Source organism: Danio rerio, chromosome 7 (genome assembly GCF_052040795.2).
Source record: "Danio rerio strain M-AB ecotype USA chromosome 7, GRCz13ab, whole genome shotgun sequence".
Lineage (NCBI taxonomy): Eukaryota > Metazoa > Chordata > Actinopteri > Cypriniformes > Danionidae > Danio > Danio rerio.
Window position 1 is genome coordinate 5,456,459 of NC_141027.1, and position 20,850 is coordinate 5,477,308.

Here is a 20,850-nt window from a genome sequence, read left to right on the forward strand (position 1 = left end):
TAAAAAGCTGAACCTTTTCCTTTTTAAAGCACATTATAAAGAATAAATAAATGACTAATAATAACTCAGTATCTGCTCAACACAGCAGTTTCTCCACAAACCAGGGTGTATGGAGGAACTTCAGGTGGATTGAGCAGATGTAAAGTTACTCCAGCTGATCAACAATATTAGTGTGAGAAAATACTGATGTTAAACCAGCATTAAAGAGACGTTAATATGATCAGTCAGTGTAACAGCAGCACTGATGTCTGATCTCTCTCCTCTACAGCTGTATTCACCACCGACAGACTCGTACTTTTCCTCCATATGTGGAGTGGATCTGTTGACAGTGTGAACAGCACAAACTCAAATCTGATTTTTTCTTTTCTGGTTTGTGCCATGTTCATATGATAAATCTGATGTAGATCTGATGTCTGCGATTGTGAATGTTTGTGACTTTTGTATTATTTTGTATTGACACACATTATCATTCTGCACTGGCTCATACTACAAACATCCTCTTACTCAGTAGATTAGCAGACGGGCACACACGGCAAATACTTTACTCAGAGAAGTTAAGGTTGTTCATTTTGATTATTTTCTTGAACAACAACTTTTACTCCTCAACCCATTATTAAACATAAAGAGAAAAACCAACACACGCATCTCAAAGTGATGCTAAATATCCTTTTAAACCCTTAACTAATCGGAGAAACAATAATGATTTGTGAATGATCAGTGATCAACTGCACTGTAAAAACGCCAACTTTCAAAAAGTCCTCTGAACAAAGATTAATAAGTTAACTGAATTTAAATATTTTCATTTGAAATGCTGACAAATAATAGTTAGTTTGTTCAACAAATATGGTGCTTCAATGTGAAAAACTTAAAATATTTCGTTGAACTAATACAAAATTCTTAGTTTTGCGTTGATGCGTGCCCTTCTTGTTGGTGCATGCGCCTTATAAGCTTCTGGCGCATGCGCAATTTACTTCCATAGCTCACTGCAGGGGGTACCTGTCACGTGCGCGCGACAAAACGAACCATCTTTCTTTCTGCGGAGCTACGTGTCAATCGTTTTCATAATCGATTGTATATAATTGTATACATGTTTTTGTGCGATGTGCTACCCATCTGACTGCCCGATCTATTTTACCAGTGTATTAATGATGTGAGAGACCGTGATAGAGCGGTTAAGAGTAGTGGTGGGCAAAGCGAGGCTTCGTGAAACACTGAAACAGTCGAAGCAAATGTGTCGAAGCTTCGAAACGTTTCGAAACCTCACTCTACAGTGACATTTAGTGGTCATTTTTTATATATATTGCACTGAAACAGCTTCAGCAAAGAACGATTGAACAAATTGAGGGATTAAACCCCACTTTGTGAAAGTGGAATCCTTCAAGTAACATAGTACAGTGGTTAAGGTGTCAGACATCCATTCAGGAGTAGTAGGTTTCGAAGCCAGTCAGTAGCGGTTGTTTTAAAATGCTTTAATACCAGTTGGTAATGCTTTGCTCTTGTATCGTTTTGTTTCAACATTGGTCTGATATCCGAATAAACAATTTGTGAATAAATATGTCTTGTTTTTGTCTTAAAACAGGGTTGTTGCTAGATCAAAAACTGTGGCCTGAAGTTATCAAGAATTATTTATATTATTCATTAAATTTCCCATTTATTGTATTTTATTAATGTCTACTCAAACCCTAAACCCAACCATACTGTAAAAATATTTATTATTGTTTTACAGTGTTACAAAAATGATGCTAAATTGATGGCGTAACTGTAGCTGTATCCTATTTAGGCTACACAAAACAGAAACATGATTAAAATACATAAAACCATGATTTCGAAGTCGGGATTCGAACCCAAAACATCATGCTAAGCATAGAATCAATAAGCAAACCCACAGTGCTCTAAGCCATTTGAGACAGAGATAATTTGGAGACCTTGGCAGTCAAATTAGGATTCACCAGGTCTCGAAACGTTTCTAAGCTGATCGATGCTTTGAATCGCTTTAGTCACGTGACTAGGTGTTTCGAAACACTTTAGTCACGTGACTTGGGTGCTTCGGATCATGCTTCGGTGCAGTGATTCGAAACACTTGCGCTTCGGGATCTCGACACTGTGTCAAAACATCAGTTTCACGTCAGCCATCCCTAGTTAAGAGCAGGCCAACGACGTTTCTGCTAAATCATAGGTATGTATGTCTTTTTTTGTTGTCATCTAACGTTATATTATTTGATATGTCGGCTTTGATGTGCGCGTGTATCCTAATACGGAACTATTTGTTATAATTTAGCCGTGAGTTACTTGTTTCGTGCACTTGGTTTTGGCTATTTACATCAATAAAAGTTTAGAGTGAATGTATTTGAAACAAATAGCGATTTCAATCGAGTCATTTGCTTTAATAACTCACGATTAATACAATGAGTATCATATAACATACCAGATCAGGTATCCAAGTCAAATATAACATTATGTCCTGTTTATCTAGATTGCTGTCAGCATTGCGCACATCATAACCTTTTTTCCCTTCGAACCAGAGCCAGTGGAACAAACGGTGACGTGTTTAACTGTGTAATTTGTGTGAAAATCGTGTGATTTTCATGTAATTCATTGCTTGATTTGTTAGCTCGACTAAATGTCTATCATATTCAGACCAACTTGCTTTAACAGTCAGCTAGCTTTTATTTACATAAAAATATAAAGGGCTAAATATATATTTTTCTTTCTTTTTGCTCAAAAGGACTGAAATATTGACAATGGCATAATTCAATGCAAGATTTCCTTGAGGAGGTGAGACTTGTTATCATCAGTGAAATTTGACGGTCATTCACCAGCAGATGCAAGAAACCTTTTCTCTTTGCCCAAAAGAAGTTGTTGAGATTTAGCCAGGAAGAAATTAGAGAGAGATAACCTGGACTTTAAGGAAGAGGTAAGTCACTATATTGCAATTGCTTTGGTTTCATTCAAGGTAGTAATGATAATGCTAAAAATAACAAACAACATTATTATTATAGGTAATTCAAAATACATCTGTATTCAGCATTTGAACATTTAAATATTTACATTTACATATATATATATATATATATATATATATATATATATATATATATATATATATATATATATATATATATGTGTAAAAATTAATATGTATGTTTTTTTTGTATATTGTAGATCTGCACAGAGTTTTCTCAGATCTGTAATGTAGATCTCCTGAGACAGTTAATCGAGTGACTTGATAAATATACAGCACCTCTCCTGAAACTCTACAGAAAAGAAGGGATTCAATGGGTCCAGAGATGGATACAACTTTAAACAAGATGGATGAGCAGGTACTCATTAAGATTTTTTTTTTCTTATACACCCGTCTGATGTTTTTAACATGTGCAACATATTTTGTCCTGTCAAGAATTTCATGCTCAGGTAATACAGTCTAATAAAACGTAATTGCAACAATTTAATTGTCCAGCCCTTTTGCATTAATTTTAATTGTGTCAAGTTGTGTTTTGATTGTGAGATGGAAGTAAGATAAATGACAGATGTTTCACTTGTTTTGAGTGACCATTTCAAATGAATACATTCAAAGAGGAAAATAGAAAATAATAGCTGTAGTTTTTAACTCAAAGTAATTGTCACATGAAACTAAACATTTTTCTAAATTTGCCAACACAACCATTATCAAATTCCATTGTATGGAAACCACAAAATTCTTTTTTAAAAATAAAGCCATGTGTTTTTTCAACAGCATGAATAAAATACTATGCTCATTTAAATGTACTAAGTACATTTTTACTTACAAAACAATAAGATTGTAAAACACCCTTTGTAAATGACTTTCCTTTAGGTCACTGATATTGTCACCGATCGAGAAAGAGCAGCTCTTGAGGGATTGCCAATTTTTCTTCGTAAAAAGTCTGCTTGCTTTCTCAAGATATGTCTGGTAAGTTACCCATTTTCATACCCTATTCTACATTTATTAGTCTGCTTGGTAACACTTTTAATAGCTGCACGCTATAAATAATTTATTTAGTATTAGCGAATAGTTAATTTATTTTCTGTTAAGCATAACTCTACATGAAGTGCTCAATGATTGTATTTTTTTTAACTTTAATGATTCATTTGTATTACTAATTTAAGTATTGCATTATTTACAAACCAGTTATTTAAGAATAGTTGGTGTTTTTAAGATCATTCAGAATGCTTAAGTACACGATTAATAAACTATTCAAATTAACATTTAAATATCCTAATATTAAGGTATGTAATAATAGTTACTTTGTATGTTAGTATATGCTTTATGAGCTTAACTTCATCCAGTTGTGACCTAATCTAAAGTGAGGACTATTTATGCTTTATAAATCCCTTATGAATGACAGTTAAAGGCTCAGTTATATTCTAAACAGGACAATAAACAACTTTCACAATTGAAACTGTATCAAATAAAAGTAAATCTTTGCAATTTTATGTCAAATAAAAGTTTAAAAAATTGCTAAATATTAAAAAGTTGTCAATATATTGTTCAATTATTATATATTATAGACTATTCAAAGTGTTACTGTTTGTATGTACGAAAGTATTACATGTTTTTATTTTCTTTGCATAATAGTAATAACATTAATAAGTAGTAATTAATATTACACATCAATTAATTTTCCCATTACTTAATCTCCTATAAGGACACGGACCCTGAAGACCACAGCACCAGAGATTAAAGGATTGGAATCTTCACTGTGGTGGAAGATGATAATGGCACTTCTGCATCCCTGCAATATGTGATGAACCTCGCTAAAATCTTGGAGGAGGCCATAGTACTTCAGGATATCACACATCTGCCTGCAGCCTTCGCTTACTTGTTCAGCCTCTTGTATAGACTGAATATGGAACACCCAAAAGAACTCAAATATACTTTTTAAGTGATTCAGCATGTTTTATGGAGGTTGGTGGCACATGATCTGCGAGAGTTCAGTTCATTCATTCATTCATTTTCTTTTCGGCTTAGTCCCTTTATTAATCTGGGGTCGCCACAGCGCAATGAACTTGTTTTACGCAGCGTATGCCCTTCCGGCTGCAACCCATCTCTGGAAAACATCAATACACACTCATTCACACATACACTACGGACAATTTTAGCCTACCCAATTCACCTGTGCCACACGTCTTTGGACTGTGGGGGAAACCGGAGAACCCAAAGGAAACCCACGTGAACGCAGGGAGAACATTCAAACTCCACACAGTAACGGCAACTGACCCGTGACCACTTCCTAATGTGCCACTGTTTCAATGTTTTGAGGTCTGTTTTTGGACTTTATGTACTTTGTTGACAAAAGTGCAGTACACTTTAAAGACTGTATGAATGGAGTGGCTTTTAGGGTTTACTCTGATTTGATGATTGTATATTCACCTGGTTTGAGTGTTTAGACACACTAATAGCTTGGTTTTAGTAAGGTTGCCAGTTATTTTATGTTGAGGCAGTGTACAATCTTTTCAAATCTGGAAACATTCAGTACTAGTTGTGTACAAACTAGCCCAATGCTGAACACGGCTAATGTTAAATGCTGATTTTGTATGCAAATGTTTTGGATTGTGATTTGAACACAGTTAAAAATAAAAAAAAGTGAATTGACTATTCTTGTGTATTTAATTTGAATCCTAAAAATTAATAGTAAATGCATAATGAATCAGTTTGTTTTATTTTGTTCAGTAAACTAAAAAAATCTTGTTGGGTAAACATAATCATTTTTGTTCAGTAAACAAAAGATCTTGTTGAATAAACGTGAACATTTTTGTTCAGCAAACAAAAGATCTTGTTGAGTAAACATGATAATATTTGTTCAGCAAACAAAAATGTCTTGTTGGGTGAACATGATACTTTTTGTTCAGAGAACTAAAGAATTCAACAAAATATTTTGAGTTCACTGGTCTTCAAACCCTGTTTGTTGAGTTAACTCAAAAAGCTATGTGTGATAGGTTGCCTAATTATTTTAAGTTTACTCACCTTTTTTTTTTTTACAGTGTGTGTGTGTTATGGGTGGATTTACTGTTGGACTCTACATGTCTGTAATCTTGCTCAGTCGGTGTTTGTCTTCTGTCTGTCTCTATTTTTACAGCAGTTTCTCCATCATTATGAAGATCTACAGAAACAGATGATGCTGTATTGATACACACATAGTAGTTTTGTCACTTGTGGTGTATTCGGCTACTTTCTGATGTGTGCGGTCCAAATATTAGATGTTGTTCTCCAGCAATGCAGCTTTATCAGGGTTTATTTATCACACAGCTTATACAGTTCAGGTTTCTAACTCAGTTCTGCTGCATCATGAACTCAATCAAAAATGTTTCACTGCCTAATCCATACCTGTCAACCCTCCCATTTTCCCAGAGATTCTCCCGTATTTTACAGATCTATCCCTTCATCATCCTGTAAAGGTATTTTCCTGTATTTTTCTCGTATTTTCAGTTTTTTCCTGAAGAGTGGCAAATAAACATTAAAGAGCCGAGCCCCCGTATACCCAACCCATACCGCCGAACCACCAGGGGTCGCCCCTTGCTCTTAAATGCGAGTCTGTTCTGTGCTTTCTCTTTGTTTAGGCATAATAACTTTAAAATAAATATAAAACCGGCAGGATTCCCTTTCCTTTTCATTACAGGTGCCGTCTCCCCTTCATAAGCAATCCTCAAAACAGATATATTGACTTGACTGTCACCTGACGCGCTCCATAGTGACAAATAGACGGCGTTTCCTAAACGGATTCTGGACATGCGATTTGAAGCGGAGCAAAAGTCTGGGTTCAGGGTGCGTGTTTAAACAGACATATACACATAACTAATAACAATAATATCTAAAGATGTTGATCTTGGTGTTTTTTTTTTCAAACACAACTAATTTTGTCCTAAATGAAATTGAATGCTTTCATTATAATTTTAGATGAGTGCATTTTTTTAAAATGACACCTCTGTTATTTAATTTAATCAAACAAAAAACAAAATCTAAATCATTTGTTGGGGATTATAGTGGGCAAATCCCTTATTTTCACATCCCAGTGTTGACCAGTATGCCCTGATCTCACACCTGTTTTCCTTTTCTTTGCCTGCCTTAATTACCACCCAGTGGTCAAACAAAGAATTGCAAAAAAGCAAACACTAAAACAGCTCTTACAGCTTCATTAATGATGACCAAAATATATGAAGACAAAACATAATTCAGAGACAGATGTGGTATCTTGATGCATCACTGCATAAACAGCAAAACACAAACTACAGCATCATTCACACTTGTTCATGTTTACTGCAGTATTTCACAGTACCTCCAGTGTCTTCAGAATCATGATTATTGTCTTGAGTCAGTCCAGAGTGAAGGATGGAGATCAGCACTAAAAGCAGAAACACACATATGATGTATTAATAAACACAATGCAGATCACTGAAACACATCAAGAGTTAAAACTGCAAGTGCTTTTCTGTTTTACAACTGCAACATCTGAAGGAGGATCTGAGGTTCATTGAAGCAACTTCTGTGTTTGTGTTGCTTCAGAAAATCAGCCATACATGTTGTGATGTTTCATTTATATAATTGCATAATTCATACATTAATTCATTTATTTGTTCAACACAGCGTTATCTGTGTGCCTCACTGCTCTCGAGTCTTATGGAGGAGCGTGGAAGTAGTCTATGATTGGCTGCTGCTGCCCATTTATTTTGTTCATTTATTTATCAAAGTCATCAACTTCATTATACAGGACAATCTAACAAACTATAGGTGTGATCAACTTGAACTCTAACTGCAGACATCAGTCAAAGAGATCAGCTGAGCACAGTGAGGGTCAGAGTTGAGGATGGAGCTGTTGAGTCAGACTCTTCAGGGCTCTTGTAGTTTTGCTGCAGTGATGGCAGATCATGTGGTGTGATCAAATTTCTCTTTTCACAGTAACAACAAAACAGTTACAGTATTTACAATTAAAACTGAGGATATAGTCTGAACAAACCAGACAGAGAATGCTTTGTCTATAATAAGCAAATAATTAAGTGTGATAAAAAGAAAGCCAAAGAAAGGAAATGAGGTGGCACATGAAAAGGAAATAAATATTAGTCATGACTTTGCTAAGTATTGTGACATATACTCTGAATTTGTGCTCTGTATTTTACCCATTCAAGTGCGCAGACACACACACACACACACACACACACACACACACACACACTTGTTTTTGTGAAAAGTGGGGACATTACATAGCTTTCCATTCATTTTATACAGCCCAAACCATATATTGTATTGCCCTCACCCCACCCCACCCCTAAACCCAACCATCACAGGAGACTGTGTGCAGCTTTACTGTCTGATTAAACTCATCCTGTGGGATTTATAAGCTTTTTGAGAAATGAGGACGTCACCAATGTCCTCATATTTCACCTGCTTTTTGTAATACCTGTGTCATACCCATGTCATTATACAGATTTGTGTCCTGACATGTCACAAACATGTACACACACACACACACACACACACACACACACACACACACACACACACACACACACACACACAGAGCAGTGAACAAACATCTGGAGCAGTGGGCAGTCATGATTTGGACTCAGACTTGACTCATGCTCATATGTATTAGGAATTGGACTCCACTCGCGTCCACTCTGAGTTCCATTCAAAATAGGTCATGCCTATCGCTGTATGCTAATATTTCTTTAACCCTCTACTGCACAGTGTTACCATATATGGCAGCATGATATTTATGTTCATTTCCTGCCACTTTTTTTTAAGACCAACAATCAAATTTTTTTGTCTTGGAAAGAGAAGAACTTAGTGTAGCCAATGATGTGCTTTGGTTAATGTTAATGGCATTTTGTTAATGGCATTTGCATTGTGGATAAAAGTAAAAATTGAATTGAAATACGTTTGATTAGATATAAATACAGAGAACAGTGTATTAGCGAGCACCACCATGTTCTAGGGTAAGTGAAAGAAGAAAAGGACAGAACTGGCTCTTCCTGAAGATGAGATTGAAGATGAGATGGGTTTAGTGACCATGAGAATGATGCAGACTGGACATTTGATAAGAGCAGTGATGGAGACAGTTTAGGTTAGTTAGTTCAGAGGCAGGTAGGAAAGGTGTAATCTGGTATATTGTAAAATATTTAAACATTGTTAGCTAGTACACTCTCAAAAATAAAGTTACGCGAGTTGTTACTGGGGTGGGGCACAAATTTGTACCTAAAAGGTCCATATTAATACCTCAAGGGTACATATTAATACCTAAAAAGTACAAAAGTGTTCCTCTTAAATTTTTTAGGTACTAATATACCTTTTAGGTACCAATATCAACCCTTTAAGTACAATTGTGTACCTTTTAAAAAGGTACCACCCCAGTGACAGCTCGCATGTACCTTTATTTCTAAATCGACTAACATGTCCTGTAAAAGTCACATTATTGTATGAAGGGCTGGATATCGAGTTCGATACTTTTTAAGCACCGACCAAATCGTCTTGATACTATCGAGTATTGAAAAAATATTTTTCGTTTGGTACCAAATTTCGATACCCAAAGGTATAATCTCGTCAACGTCAGTGAGCTAGAAAAACTGTGGCATCCTTATCGTGCCTGGATCAAATGTTGGTGATTGGCTTACGGCGGTTACGCCCACTCACTCAGAGCTGGTCAAATGTGAGGCTGTAATGCGTACACTACACTTTAAAGCATTTTTGCATTGTTAGACTGCAAGATCACGCCGGTGCAGTCATCATCATCATCATCATCATCATCCTCTCAGTATTTTCCTTTCTCAGGGCCTCCAACAACGTGCCCACGACAAGCGTCGTCCTCCGTGACTGATGAGGATAACTGCGTGATAGCTGGGGCTCCGAAAGGTAAACAGACATAAGCGCAAGCTGCGATGACGGCCCTTTCCCACCTTCTTTGCCTCAAAATCATTTTAAAGTTGGGCGAACTTCGTGTTGTAACTTGCTTTTTGTCGCTATTAATACACGCACTGCGGGCTACACAGAGAAACTTTATTCTCTCTAACACCAGTGTGCACACATCTTCAACTACACACAGACACACACATCATGGCCATACCATTACATAAACTTTGTGGGGGTAAATCAGAACTGAACCATTCACTGCTTATGCTACACTTCGCTATATACACTTAGCCACAGCCATATCACCCTGCAGCCCAAGACTGGTAACTCACTGAAGCTAAGCAGGGCTGAGGCTGGTCAGTACCTGGATGGGAGGCCACGTGGGAACATTAGGTTGCTGTTGGAAGTGGTGTTAGTGAGGCCAGCAGGGGGCGCTCAACCTGTGGTCTGCGTGAGTCCTAATGCCTAGGCCCATTCTGCGCGTGCAGAATTCCGCAGATTTTCCGTAGAATTCCGCAGACTTTTGCAGATTATTAGCGCATCATTAATTCTGTTTATTTACTTGAGTAAATGTGTAAATCTAAATGTATTCAGTTTTCATTCAGTAATTTTTTTACTTTATATTTCACATATTAAGGTTTTAGTCATGATACTCTGCTGGATACTCCCAAAATAATTCCACAGAAAACACAGATTTTTACCAAAATTCTCCGCAGAAATAGCAAAAAACGTCCGCAGATTTCGTCTGGCCCTGCTAATGACCCAGTAAAATTGAAGGGGACACTACACTGTCAGTGGGCGCCGTCTTGTGGATGAGACGTTAAACCGAGGTCCTGACTCTCATCAGAGAAATCCCATGGCACTTCGTGTAAAGAATATGGTTGTAACCCCGGTGTCCTGGCCAAAGTCCCTCTATCGGCCCTTAAGATCATGGCCTCCCAATCATCCCCTTCCACCGAATTGGCTCTATCACTGTCTCTCCACTCCACCAATTGCTGATGTGTGTGGTGAGTGCACTGGCGCTGTTGTCTCCTGTGGCTGCCGTCGCATCATCCATGTGGTTGCTGCACCCTGGTGGTGGTGTGGAGAGACCCCCCCCCCCCATGATCCCATGATTGTGTATGGCCATACACAATAAATGCGCCTAATAAATACAAGTTACATTACATTACACTTCGCATATTTCGCAGTGGCTAGTGTGGCACAGATGGCAGTTATCACCGAACAGATCCGCCACTTGGCGTTCATAAACAATCAAAGTCCTCGTGCTGCAGGAATGAGGAGGTTGCTGAAGGCGCAGCTGTCGTGCAGTGAGGGGTTTGCGTCTTTAATAAACTACGACAGTTTGCGTTCGCTGAACAGCAGGAATGATTAATAAATCCATATGAAACAGCCCCTTAAAAGTCACGTATTGCCTTCAGTTTCGGGCTTAGGCACGTTTTTCACTCACACACAAGCGTACCGCGCCAAAGCCCAAGTAAAACGCTCTCTGGCACACTGTTAGTGTGAGTACGCCCTAAAAGAACGTGTAAATGGATAAGCAAAAAATCTGATATAGGCAACAAATCGGAATTGGGCGTCAAGACCTGACAGTGTAAACGGGGTTTGTGCAGGGGTAAATTTATTAATCCCTTTTTTTGGACCTAACGTACGCTGTGTAACGTTATGTACTGTTTCGATGGCTTTTGAACTAAAGCAGCAGTAAGCCTCACAAATACTTAAAATTGATGGACTTAAAACTGCTTGAACTTTATTAAATCTGTTTGCACTAATGTATTGTTAACTACACTTTGTTCATTTTGTGCTTTTGTTCCTTTGTTTATTGGTCTTAGAGATAAGCCTGCTGTGAAAAGTGTCCCAAGCATCCTGAAAAAATAAAACCAAAGTTCTTCTGAGATTGTGTTATGTAATCTTGTTAAAATATATTTCTTAAAATAAAAGTATTAAAAAAAGTATCGTTCGGAACCGGTATCGAATTCAGGGTATCGGTATAGAAAATTTTTCAACAATACCCAGCCCTACACTGAAAAAAATTATTCAAAGATGATTCCTTGGATTTACTCAATTTTTTTTATGTTAAGTGGTTGTAAACTATTTATGTGTGTTGAATTTAAACAAACAAATTAAGTTGAACATTATTAAACTTAATTTGTTTGTTTAAATTCAACACAAATAAATTGTTTGCAACAGTTCTGCATGCAACACTTTTTTCATTGTAATTGTATGTGCTGTGGAGAAAAGGTAGCTGTTTCAATCCAGCTACTGCAAGTATATTTGTTAAAGATAATATGTGCAATATATATTATTATAAAATGAATAAGGTTTGGGAACATTGATACAGCCATAATGATACAAACACAGATGAAATGGATCTGATCATGTAAATGTTTGTTCTAACCATACTGCACATTTTTATTACCTTAACAATAACTTATTTCTGCTGCCCAGTGTGAGATATTTTTCAGCTCGAAACTTGATCAAAAATTCATCAAAAAGCTGTGTGTGAAATTGAAACTTTGGACACTGAACCTTTAGCAGTTGTTGAATTAACCTTTTTTTTCCCCCTTATGTTGTTGCGCTTAACTGTTATTACATTTTTGCTGATGGTAAAAATAAATAACTGAAGTAACCTTTAATTAGTATTTTGCACTTTAAAAAATATATTTTTGTTTATTAAGATATTTTTCAGGGTCTTAATATTTATGCTTTAATTCTTTATATGTATTCTTATGTAAAAGGTTTACATGTATGCAACCAATATTTAATAAATTTATTGTTTTTTTCCATACTGTTGCTGTCTTCTGTTCTCAGTTTGATCTAGCCGTTTATACATTCAACTTTACGAAATTGGTAAAAGTAAAGTAATCATGATTTGTGCTGATATCGGATTTGTATCGGTTAGTACTGAAGACTGCAATATCGGTATAGTATCAGAAGTAAAAGTGTTGTATCGGGACGTCTCCAAAAATGATGTTTGATTAAAACTTTTAGTGATTGTTGTCCACAAGAAAATCAACAGAGCATGACGAGACCACATTATCAGAACTGTGTTACGTGCATAAAACCTTTAATTATATAGACGTAACACAGATCACAAATAAACTTAATTTATAAAATCTGTTTCATGTTCCTGCTGAAGATACGACTTCCTGCTGTCAGACTTTTAAGACCATCAGTTGAGCATATTGGAAAAATACCAAGATATTTTAGAAAAGAATAAGAGAGAAGGTTTCTCTAAGCAAAGCACAAGTAAGTCTGTGTGTGTTTGTTGGGAAATGTAATTAAAGATCTTAGTACTGAATGTTTGTTTAATTTACCTTTTTCTCTGTGGTTAAGTATGTTGAACTGCTTATAATTCAATGCACTTTGCACAAATGAGATGAAGAGAGTAAGAGAATGTATGTTTTTAATATACTGTAGCATCCTGCAATTTTTCACACCCGTCACCTAAGGGCTTTCATCAGGCCGGGTCATTAATAACAACAACAATATTATTACATTATTTTCATAATAACCTCTTAGACTGGATTGGACACATTTGTGACTCTGAGAGACCTCAGTGTTTATAGATGTAATCTAACCAAAAAGTGTTCTAAAATGTTGTTGTGTACAGCAGGGGCATAGATTTAGGGTGAACGGTGGGGATGTGTCCCCACCAATAACCACCAACTATTGAAATATCCCCACCAATAATTTAATTCACTTAAAAAACATTGCGCTGTCAATATACCTAGACATGTCGAAAGGGTTCAGTTACGTTCTCTCCTCGAGTCGCATCGCCCCCAGACACATATGAACATTGTGATTGGCTGTGCCTTTCGCTACTGTCATGTGAGGCTTTTTTCAGAGACAAGCAGTGCCAAAACTACTGCATGGGGGAATTTCCCCATGTGTGTGATGCACATAAGTGAGGATAGTGGTAGCAAAAAAGGTTGGACATAAAGAGCTTTTTTCAACAAAAAGTGTAAGTCACATTTAATTCAAGTTCGCTACTGAATGAGTCCATCATGATAATGCCGCTATTGCTTGTGTTTTTCACCGCTTTTGCAGTCAGTCTAACGTTATAAACAGACATATAGTCTGTGAGCAATATTCCCTAAAAACTAACTGCAGAATAAACACCTACATGTAAACGTATGACCGTGCCTGTTCTCATAATCTCTTAGAGTAACATCTCCAATTTCGGTTGAAACAATTTGTCAGCAAAACTACAGCCTGTGCTCCATCTTTTAATAATACTATGAGACATGTTTGATTTGTACAAAAAATAAACAAAAGTCTTAATGAAACTCTCTCTTTATCAATAAACAAGTATTATTTTAACATACACTTTTAGGCCTGTAGCCAGCTTTTTGAAAGGAGGGGTTTGTTTTCTTAAAAAACTGAACCTTTTGGCAGGTAATCACCTGATTAATTATTCATTCTGTTTAATTGAGGTATAAATATAAAATTTTATTGAAATATTAAGAACTAGTTTTTGCTGGGTTATCTTTTTGGAAAGTTATAATAACTACACTTTTTGATGTACCAAAAATATTTCCTACTGTTTTGTCAAATTGTTTTATTTTTATTACAGTTTTATAAATAATAAAAATACTTTTAAATTAGAAATTAGGACTTTAAATTCTTAGAATAAAGAAATGAAGAGTTCAGATGTCAAAACCTCTAAATGCCATGTAAAATGAGCATTTTTCTCAGCCTCGTATATTTATGTTCAGTTATTTCACTTTAAAGGCAATGAAAAAAACATATTCATCACTATAAAAGTTAAATCACTGAGTCCACACACAGGAGTTGGAGAAAAATGCTCATTTTAGAAGAAAATATTAAATGGCATTTAGAGGTTTTTGCATCTAAACTATTCAAATATAAAAAATAAACTTATTTTTAAAATACTATTTTTTTAATCATAATTTTCTTTGGGAAATCTGTTAAAACTTGATTTAAATAAAAAACTGAAGCCTATAGGCGCATTCAACCTTCCTCAGTGAGAATTTAGCCATTTGAATAAGATAAATTCAAACATGATAATAATAATCCAACTTTTGGTCTTTCAAACCACCTGACCCCCCTTGGCTACACGCATGACTATTTAATTAAATCTAACTTAATAAATTGTATGAAGAGAGGACTAATTGATAATATATTTTAATAGCAGTTAAATAATTAATAGCAATATATATAATACATATATATATAAAAAAAACAATATTCATTCTTGGCGGGGGTGTGGGGGGATTGTATTCACTCGTCCCAAGTCCCCACCAATGTCAAGTGCAAACCTACGCCCTTGGTGTACAGTGTGTGTGTGTGTGTGTTATATTAGTCAAATTGTACATGCATCCATCACGTAGCAATTATAGCTATAGTGTAGCAATACCAGTACATTTTAACCTTACTGGAACTTTTTTTTGGTTCCTATAAAGTATACTGCTCATAAATAACACAAAGTGTGTGTGTGTGTGTGTGTGTTGAAGGAAGTCTGAGATCATTAGTGTTGTTGATGTACTTGTTGCCTGCAGTGCTCAAATAAACTAGGTGTGAAGACGCAAATAAACTGCAAACCAACCCTTCATTTACAAATATATTTAAATCATTTATTACAATAATATTTTTTTTCAATTTATTATACCAATTTAGGATTACAGTGCAGGTATAGTTTCAATCAAAATATTTCATCAGAGAAAGACAACAGACATTAAAAAAGTAATGATTTTGACGTATCTTGCGTCTTCATGTGTTCATGTGACGACCACAACTGTGGTTTTTCTGTGAAGACCATGAAAAGAACTCTGCTCATATACATGCAAAAACATATGATGAGATCAGCTAATTATAAATATCAGATGTATTATCTGAGAAAGGAGAAGTCAGTTCTGATAAATGCTTGAACATTATTTGTTGGCAGATGCAACTAAAAATGCTGCTTTACTCAAACCAAATTTGTACAATATAGACCAATCCAATCCCACAAACAAACAACCACCAAAAAAGTTGACAGAAGCAGCATTTTAGAGTGTTTGGTTTTGGTTTCATGTGTCTAATCTGTGAAATTCAGCCACTTTAAGACCAAATACCTTTTGTTCCTCTTTAGATGATTCGTTTTCACTTAAATACTATAAATGGGAAGAAAGACAAATGCTGGGATGCCGTAAACCAACGCTGGGTCACGTATGGACAAACCCAACATTGGGTTATTAAAAAAAAAAATTATTTAAATGAGACTTTTTGACTCTGGTTGTTTTTGTCTATATTTGACCCAGCATTGGATTACAACAACCCAGCATGTTTTAGAGTATAAAGCAAAAGCAATGACATGTTGGCGTCCAGCGGCCCTATTTTCCACTGACTGTTCAACACTTCACACATCAGCACTGAATCTGACTAATAAACACAAGAACATACAGCACAATCATTCTCTCATCTTCAGCTGAAAGATTAAAACAGTATTAAAGAGCAGAAGAGTGGAGAATCTGATCAAATACTCACAGAGAAGGAGAGGCAGTGCACTGGAGCCCATCCTGACACACTAATGGACTGTTCTAGCAGAGCGCTGGCTGCTCAATCACACACTTCCTGGGTTTAAACCAACAGTTGAAGGAGGAGACAACAATGTAGACCAAACATAGGCCTAACACTTCTGCTCTGAGTGATTCTCTAGTTCAGTTAAATACTGCAGGGTTCAGTGTCTGGTAATTAATCTGGTGGATCATTTTGGCGATTGTTGGTCACTCTCTAGTGTCTCAAGTTCTTCATTTCATGCATTGATATAAATGTGTAAATGTCGACTCCCTTTACATGTACGTGCATGATGTGAGTTCATGACATCAGTGTGGCTGAATGATTTATGGTTTACACTTTACAAAAAGGTTCCATTAGTTAATTCTAGTTTATATATTTACTAATATGAGCAAACAATGATCAACACATTTATTACAGTATTTATTCATCTTTATTAATGTTAATGGAAATTAAGTCGTTTAATGTAAGTTCTTCTGTGCATTAACTATATTTAACAAGCACAACGTTGGATTGAATAATGCTTTAGTAAATGTGGAATTATGATTATGAATGCTGGATTGTTCATTCTTAGTAAACAATTGAACTAACATCAACTAATGGAGCTTTTATTTTAAATTGTCACTAATTTACAGTAGGGCTGCTCGATTTTGGGAAAAATCATAATCATGATTTTTTTGGTCACAATTGTAATCGATTATTAGTTGAAGTCAAAATTATTAGCACTTCAAATATTTTGAAACCTCTTTTAATATTCAATATTATTAGCACCTTTAGGCAATATATATTTTTGATTGTCTGCTGAAGAAACTACTGTTATACAATGACTTGCCTAATTAGGGATGTCCCGATACAACATTTTAACTTCCGATACGATACCGATATTGCAGCCATCAGTCCGATACCGATATAAATCCGATATCAGAACAAATTATGAATACTTTATTTTTACCTATTTTGTTGAGTGGAATGTATGAACGGCCAGATCAAACTGAGAACAAAAGTCAGCAACAGTAAGTATGAAAAAAACAACCAGTTTATTAACTATTGGTTGCATAAATGTGAACTTTTACATAAGAATATTTAAAATGAATTAAAGAATAAATATTAAGACCCTGAAAAATCTTAATTGAATAAACAAAAATACATTTTTAAAGTCCAAAATGCTAATTAAAGGTCACTTCAGTAATTCATTTTTACCATCAGCAAAGAGTAGAAACAGCTGAGAGCAGGAACATAAGAAAAATATATTGTTAATTGAACAACTGCTAAAGGTTCAGTGTCTAAAGTTTCAATTTCACACACAGCTTTTTGATAAATTTTTGATCCAGTTGAGCTGAAAAATATCTCACACTGGGCAGCAGAAATAAGTTATTTTTAAGTTAATAAAAATGTGCAGTATGGTTAGAACAAACATTTACACGATCAGAGCTATTTCATCTGTGTTTGTATCATAAGAAGATTAAGGCTGTATAAATGTTCCCAAACATTATTAATTTTATATTATAAATGCACATATTATATTAAACATAAAAATACTTGCAGAGGCTGGATTGAAACACACCTTTTCCCCACAGCACTTGAAATAATGTGACTTTTAAGAATAATTTTCTTTATCAAAATTCATTATATTTGCATATTTGCACAGATTCCACCCTACTGCCCACATAGGAAAATTAGACAATGTAAATTAAGAGAACTGCAAACTGATGTGCAAAGCTGACACTGTTTATCAGAGAACTTTCTCTTTCTGGAATTTTTAAAGAAGAGTTAAACATGGGAATGCCTCTAATAAAATTTCCCTTCTGCCCCAAAAGTAATGCCATTCTTTCTTTTAAACTGTAATGGCCCTCAGCAACAGAATGATTTCTTATTCTTATTTAACAGACAATGAAAACAACAAAATGTTTAGCATTTTACATGACACTGTTCCTTTCAGAGTGTTCAAGTAAAAAAAAAATGAAACAAAGAATAATAAATCCACTATTTCACTCCTATTATCCATGTGCACGACTGACAGGTCAAATCTGCTCCTTCTCTAGTCTTGGTGCTGCTGAGAGTTTGAGATTGAAAGTTTGTGTATAAAATATTGTAGAAACGCAGGTAAAGAAAGCAGAATCCGGGACATGTTCGGCGATTTAGAAATCTTGGCTGAATGCCATTTTTAAGTCCCAAATAGAGGACATGTCCGGGAAAAAGATAATGTATTGTAGGCTTTTTTCCCACGTATCCTCGCGCTCTTCTCAAAGCTAAAGTCAGAGCAGGTGTCCAGTGCGTCTGTGGGTCTGCTGCAGCAGCAGAGCCTGTGAGTCTGTGGCGGAGACTTTTCTCATGCACACAGAACCGGGCCGCTGAGGTAAAGTCTTATGTGTGGGAAGCACTGGTGATGAATTGGGTATCACACTGGATGAACCACGATATGCCATAACCGAATTAAGGCTCGCATGATGTGTGCTACGTCGCCATTCTGTGCCTTATGTTGCTTAGCAGCCTTATGCAAAACAATGTAAAGATCGCTTGACGTGAAGTAAATAAACCAGTAACGTTAAAGATGTGCTGTTGTTGATAGTGTCAGCGTGTGCTACCATCATAATAGATTTCTATCGTAATACACCATAACTTAGTGTGAAGAGCATGTTAAATCTTAGAGACTTTGCTAGCAAGCAGTGTTGTGATCACATGGGCTTTGCACGCTGGCTCTGGACGCTGCTGGATAGAATAGCTGTAACGGAGTTTAGAGAGTATCGGACTGCTTATATTGGAGATTTTTAACGCAGTCCGATATAGTTTTTTGGACTGATATCGGACAAATTTCCGATATCAATATCGGATCGGGACATCCCTATGCCTAATTACCCTAATTAAGCCTTTGAATCACACTTTGAATTTGGATGTTGGTATTTAAAAAAAAAATCTACCAAAATATTATTATTGTCATCCTAAAAAAGATACTAAAAAATTAAAAATGAGTGATTAAAACTATTATGTTCAGAAATGTGTTGAAAAAAAAAACTTCTTTCCATTAAACAAAAATTGGGGAGGAAAAGGGTTGCTAATATTCAGGAGGGCTAATTATTCTGACTTCAACTGCATATATTATTTTCCTCCCTTCAAAGGAGAAACAAATACAATAGAATAAAAATATTAAACAAACTGCTTTAAGCATCTTCACTGTAAGAAAACACTTCAGCTACAAAAGTCTTCAGTCAAGAGCAGAGAGGGATTTTCTCGTTGTTTTATTAATCATGATAAAACAGGCGGCAGCTATTGTGCACTGTCACTTTAATAGTTTCGCTTTCGTGTGTCTTTTGATTCTCAACTCGTTTGTTCATTACAAAATGAGGGTTAATATGAATAAGCACTAAACGCCGCATTTTGACACCTATTTAAACATTAAAGCGCTCACGTTAATGACTTCAGATGTGTGTGCTCTCTGCTCGTCACAATGAGACCAAGTTCTGACCGCATGTCGCACTTTTAACAGCAACAAGGGAGGACAACTGGACAGGGGGCGGTAAATAATGGAATAATCGTTTATCTCGATTAATGCTTTTTCATAATCGCTAGAAGCCATAACCCAAATCGGATTTTCGATTAATTGCACAGCTCTAATTTACAGTATGTTTGATGGCTGATTTCATAGCAATTGATGGCAAAATCTTGGAAGAGATCCTGCAAATTATGAAAACATCAACCTGCAGTCTTGACATCATTCTTCAAAACGGTGTTTACCTATTTAAAATTGGATCTTTTAAAAGTGGTAAATGCTTCACTTCTCTCAGTGACTTTTCCGAACTCACTCATAGCTGCATTTGGTAAACCCCTCTTGAAAAAGAGCAACCTGGATAACACCCTATTGAGCATTTACAGACCATTTCATCTCTCTTTCATTGGCAAAATCATAGAAAAATTTGTTTTTAACCAGGTTAACAAGTTCTTAAACTTCAGGGGGTGTTTAGACAATTTTCAATCTGGTTTCAGAGCACATCACAGTACAGAGAGCGCTCATATAAAGATAATCAATGATGTCCGCCTAAATACAGATTCAGGTAAAATAACAGTGCTGGTATTGTTGGATCTCAGTGCTGCATTTCACACTGTCGATCACAGCATACTTCTGGATAGGCTGGAAAACTGGGTTGGGCTATCTGGCACAGTCCTCAAATAGTTCAGATCTTACCTTGAAGGGAGAGGTTACTATGTCAGTATAGGTGACCATAGGTCAAGGTGGACACACATGACGTGAGGAGTCCCACAAGGCTCGATTTTGGCAACTCTCCTGTTCAACCTTCACATGCTCCCTCTGAGCCAAATAATGAGAAACAACCAAATCTCCTACCACAGCTCTGCTGATGATACTCAGATCTACCTAGCCTTACTGCCTAATGACTACAGCCCCATTGACACCCTCAGCCAATGCATTGATGAAATGAACAGTTGGACGTGCCAAAACTTTCTTCAGTTAAACAAAG

The 20,850-nt window shown here is 35.9% G+C and overlaps 2 long non-coding RNA genes across 2 annotated transcripts in view; both read left to right on the top strand.

Annotated features, from left to right (window-relative positions):
- Positions 1 to 20,850, top strand: part of LOC147842964 (uncharacterized) — a 277,603-nt gene that overhangs the window by 219,949 nt on the left and 36,804 nt on the right. The gene's annotated exons all lie outside the window — the stretch shown is intronic.
- Positions 2,077 to 5,612, top strand: LOC147842978 (uncharacterized). The gene is made up of 5 exons (XR_015495239.1): positions 2,077 to 2,176; positions 2,726 to 2,914; positions 3,163 to 3,320; positions 3,833 to 3,928; positions 4,665 to 5,612. It is a non-coding gene; the product is annotated as an uncharacterized LOC147842978 (long non-coding RNA).